The sequence below is a fragment of the Carex rostrata genome, chromosome 12 (assembly GCF_964058835.1).
Source record: "Carex rostrata chromosome 12, lpCarRost1.2, whole genome shotgun sequence".
In the NCBI taxonomy this organism is placed as follows: Eukaryota; Viridiplantae; Streptophyta; class Magnoliopsida; order Poales; family Cyperaceae; genus Carex; species Carex rostrata.
In genome coordinates, this window is record NC_135929.1 from 4,361,868 (window position 1) to 4,367,867 (window position 6,000).

A 6,000-nucleotide genomic window follows, 5' to 3' on the forward strand; every position below is an offset into this window, starting at 1 on the left:
CCACAAACGAGTTAGTGAGCTATTTGAATATGCGCAACGAAAATGAAAACGTTGACATCATGACGTGGTGGAAGAGGAATCAAAGGTCTTATCCAACACTGGCGATGATGGCCCGCGACGTCTTTGCCGTACCCGTGTCAACCGTCCCTTCAGAAAGTTGTTTTAGTTCGGCGAACAGGATCCTCTCCGACAAACGCAGTAAATTGGGTCCACATGTTTTTGAAAGACTTGTGTGCTTGAAAGATTGGATTAATGCTGACGAGCGCAACCAACATCAAGCTCAAGAATCATCTTCTGCAGCTGATACTGAAGAAAGCGTTACCGAGCCGCAGCCTCAACCTAATTCAGATTCAGACGGTGCGGAAGAAAACGAACAATGGTATATGAATCCAAACTACTAGATAGGTAGTGTCGGTATAATTTTCTAACCTCTTTTAATATTTATGGTTATTTTAAAAATTATAATTTCTAAACATTTCAATTAGTTTTTAAATTATTCATTTTAAAGAACAATTACTAACAAAAAAAAAGTTAGAACTCCGCCTATGTTATTTTACATAGCCGGTCCCAAGCCCGGAATAAAGGAGTAGGGTAACTTTTATTTTTTAATCTATTGTTTTCAAATTATTCATAATTATTTTTAATGTAATAAATTAATTTAAGATATTATTATTTATAATTTATTGTTTTAATTATAATGAGAATTTGAAAATAAAATAAAATGACTTGCTTAAAGAAATAAATAAATAGATTTGTACTTAGCCGTATAAATATACAAATTTTCGTACGAATAATTTTTATATATAAGGTACAAATTTTATTCATTTATAAATTATAAAGACGCGACTTGATAATTTCATGTATATATATACTCTATTTGATATCGAACTATTCATATTATAAAAATCGAATTATAAACACGTAATAATATTTATACGACACTGTAAAAAAAACAGAAAAAAATATTAAACAAAACAGGAAAAAAAAACAGAAACAAAGACAGAAAAAATAAAAAAACGGAAATACAAAACTGAAAAAAAAAACTGAAAAAAAAAAACTGAAAAAAAACAGAAAGAAAAACAGAAAAAAAAAACAGAAAAAAAAACGGAAAGAAAAACAGAAAAAAAAACAAGGAAAAAACAGAAAAAAAAAAAAAAAAAAATGGGCGGACCGGACCCGTACCCGGATACCCGGACCCGTACCCGCGGTACCCGTACCCGTCAACCCGCAACGGGTACGGGTAATAAACGGACCGGATATACATTTTTGGAAATTTACCCGTCTACCCGTTACGGGTTTTACCCGTACCCGACCTACCCCTTTACCCGTCCTACCCGTTAGCAAATGTCTAGACCAGAGTGCGGCTGCATCGATATCCGTGCGTCCGCACGGAATTTGATATATAGCTTATTATACCTTTTTAAAATTGGCATGTGTCCAGAAATCCACCTAAGTACTTATTGCGGCCATATCGCAAACCGTGTGTCTGCACTGAGCATTTTTCTTCGATTTTCTTCATTTTTCTTCATTTCCTGCAAGTTAAAACCAAGCAAACACAGTAACTTGATTCTAGATGTATTCTATTCACTTTAAATTCAAAATACAAGATATTTGGTGTTATTTAGCGATAAAAATCAAATCGAATATGTATATAATTTAGGTCTATCACTAACCATATTTTAGTATGGATATCATGTTGAACGGTTCGGATCGACAATTTAAACTTTGAATATGAAGAAAATGAAGATATAAAATATGAGGTATGATGAGATATAAAAAAAAATGAGGCATTGGAACCCTCCTCTAATTTTATTTATACTATGTCCTTGCTCATAAAGTTAATGATGACAACATGTCCCAAACTCTACTCTGTGTATACATGTTTTGTTTTGTTTAGTGAGATATTGAACAATTTATGAAGAGATTAATTTGGACAAAAAAGAGAGAAATCACAAGAGAAAGAAGATAAGAAAGCATTTCATATATTAAATATAGTCTAAAAAAAAATGACATGTCATCTCTTCTTATAATACATTCATCACATAATAAATAACATAGAAAAACTAAAAGTCCAATTTAAAGACTAACACCTCATAATGAACTTAGAAGTTTTAACTAACTATTGAAAACTCTAACATAATTAAAATGACATGAAAAATATAAATAGTCAAACCTAGAAAATAGTAATATACTAAAGTTTGATGGAAAACACAGCATATATAATTTAATATTACAATCATTCATCATAGAAAATGATGAATTAGTGTGACCCGTAGACCCCTTATTGGGACTTGTACTTCGCTATTGAGGAAGATTGAAGAACAATTAACTTGTACCGAGTCCGAATCTGAATCGGTTTGGTTTTCATCAATTAACATGCTTGATAATTATATAATTTGATGAACAAATATAGAAAAAAAAATCCTACTTTAAACATATACGGAATATATGTAAGAAAAATTTTGTATTTACTGCTGCAATTATTTTTTAAACAATTATACTCGAATTATTTGTGTTAGTTTTTTCTCATTTTCAACAATTTTATTGAACAAATATACAAATTTATTATCTCTTACAAACTCTATGAATAGTTGCAACTTTGTGGATTATCCACTATTTTATGAAATTTATTTAAAATATCAGATTTTGTTGTATTATCTACATTACAAAAATGAATTGCTTTTAAATCATATTCTAGTTATATTCATTAAAAGAACTTTGCTTTCTAAATTTAGTTAGAGCATCTACATCTCAGCAACTCAAATGAATTTCTAAATAATTGTTAACAATTTTTTAAAAATTAAGGTCTTTCTAACTCTCACATCTCTGAAATTAATTTTGGAGTTTCTATTAAGCCACGTCAGTAACAAATTAAAAATGAGAAATAATTTGAACCAATTATTTGACCAGCATAGAGTTTATAAATAATTTTTCAATAAGAAACTTTAATGTATATTTTTTAAATAAAAAACTCTTTCGCATCTCCGAAGTTGAGTTAGAAACTACAATATCATATTAGAAACTCAAATAATACTGAAAATGTAGTTGCTCTCATGATGACTTCTTCTTCTTTTTTAAAGAAAAACTTAAACAATAAGAAATCTATTGTGATATTTGTGATAGCATTGCTTAGTGATGTTGAATGGTCGCTCCCTTTAATTTCGGTAAAGATATGCTCTTGATATTATGTTTGGTTAGTGGACAAAATCAAGAACTTTCAATGCGACGTTGTTCTTTGTCGCACCGCCTAAGGAAAGGCGAGATGAAAAACAAAAAAAAAAGTTAGTCAACACATGCATTATATGCAAAAGTAAATAGGGGGGGAATTGTGTTGGATATCAGTCTGGCTGATATAACTTATGGCTGTCTTTTTGTCTTTTGGAGAGCATCTCCTTCCATTTCTTTTGGGTAAAGTGGCTACCAAGTTGGGAAAAGTGGCAAGTCAAATTGTCAATTGAGAAAACCCACACTTGTTTTTATTTAGTGAATGTTGAATCTTTATCATTGCAAACGCACTAATTATTAATGGGAAGGTTAGTTATACCATCACAAATAGCTACAAATTAAAGCTCATAGAGTAATTATATCAAGAATATTCAAGACTTAAAAACTCAGTATAGTATATTTTCTCAAAAAAAAAAAAAACTCAGTATAGTATAGTGATAAAAATAATGTTATATGTGTGAGAAGTCGTAAGTTAAAAAAATTAACTAAATTTTTGTAAATTTAAAGTTGAAAATTTAAACATAGTAACTAGATGGTTATGGAGTAAAGCTTGGGTGTTATAGATAGCATAAGGTCATCCGTGCTACAGCTTCAAAAATTTATCGTATAAACTTCAAACGTTGATTTAAATAACTCAATAAATTGGGTATATAATAAACTTGTAGAATCCTAGTTTTTACTATTTTTGAAATTTTTTTACTATTTTTTATGATTTATGAAAAATGGCAAAAAATGACCTAAAATATTGACAATTTTTTTATTTTTATATTATTTTTGACCATCTTTCATAAATCATAAAAAATAGTAAAAATTAGTAATTTACAAGCTTATTATATAACCAATTTATTGAACTATTTAAATTGAAGTTTGAAGTTTATATGATAGGTTTTTGAGACCGTAGCACGGATGACCTCATGTTATTCATAGCACTCAAGACTTACATGGTTATGTACCAACTTTTTTTCTCAAAAGTAGAAGTTCGTTCGATTTTGTAATTTTTGTCTCAAAAAAAAAAAAAATTACCACGACTTGACAATTTCCCAAGAGCATACCAACTTTTTTTTCCAAAGGCAATGGACTACAACCAACATAGCTCTCTCTCTCTCTCTCACACACACACACACACACACACACACACACACACGGGCCTAAAGTGTTTGTGGAATTGTTAATTTGCATGTTTTTATTACGTAATATACCCACCTACTCGTAGTCCAGATATTTCTTAGACCACACCAAAAAAATATATAAAAGCTTTTAAGTGTTTCAGGCGTTGTTATTTTGTCAACTCATTACTGGGCCCATTCATTAATTCTTGGAATAGACAATTTGAGGCTTTTTAATTTTCATCCAATCTCTCATAAAAGATAGAAATGAAATTTTTAATTCAAGGCCTTTTGGGCCTAGATTAATCACACCATCCCTTTGACAAAGAGAAGTACGCTCAATTTCTATGGAAGAGAATCTGCTGCGATTCTTTTTCAAATCTGACTGTCCATTTGTTTTCAGATTCGTGCATAAAACCAATTGTTTTTTGAGATTCGTGTCTTCCAAAAAATTAATGGCTAGATTTGGAAAAGCAGGAATCGCAGCAGATTTATTTCAAATTTCTATACTGCACTTTCCAAGGCAAAATTGCATCTTCTTTGTTGTTTCTAAACCAATGTTATCAAAACCGGACCGGACATTGAGCCGCTAAAGCTTTGGTTCAACGGTTCACTGGTCGGATCGGTGATTCAATCGGTTCAATTACTGGTTTTTTTAAAATATACATAACTTATTATTAGAAATTAAAATTTTCATCGCATCCAAAGCATCTAATTTATACAGTATGTTTTTAGTCATCATAATTACACAATGCAGTGATGAAATTAAATCTGAAGTGTATCACAGTAAAAATGCTCAAAACAAGTATAAAAAATAAATGAAATAAAGTAAAAAGGGAAAATTAGACCATAAAGATTAAATGAGTTAAAGGAAGCAGTTGAAGTTGTGAAATTTGAAACGAGAGACCTCTGGAGCTTCTCATACCAGAAGGTCCCTGTACCAGAGAGGAAACGAAATTGACCCACAATCAAATTATCTACAGATAGGAGATTGAAATAGAAGAAGATTTCAAAGAGATTTAAAAAATAATTGGTTTCCATCTTTTATAGAGAGGAGATTGGAAGAAAATCGATTTTAAAATGTCAAGAAGGAAAGATATGGAAGAAAATCTTTATACAGTTCTTGATCGAAGGAGAATAGATTTGGTTGAGAAGGAAAGATAAAAACGATAACGTGAGATCTAAAAAACCTGTTTTGAACCGGACGGTTTAAATCAGCGTTTTTTTATGAAAATTGGGCGGTTTAACCGTTTTTGACCGGTTCATTACCAGAAACGATCCAATTATAGAACCGAACCGAATAGGTGACCGGTTCCTGGTTTTTTCCGGTTAAACCACCGGTCCGGTCCGGTTCTGATAACACTATTCTAAACAGAGGGTCTGCCGAAGATTAACTAGCTCACATGGTGCATTGTGCAATGATGTACTGCTAATTTTTTTTTTCTTTTTTTCTTTTATTCTCCTCCCTCTATCTCCCACTTTCGTTTTTCTTTTCTGTTTTTTTTCGGTTTTTCTTCTTTACTTTTCTCAGAGTTTCCATATCCCAGAAAGCCCTCTTTAATGTAACTAATTGCGGTTAATATACAATAGAGACCTGACCTCTATTTTTTTCTCAAAAAATATTAAAATTATATTGGGCATGCAAGAAATGATACATTAGCGCATATAA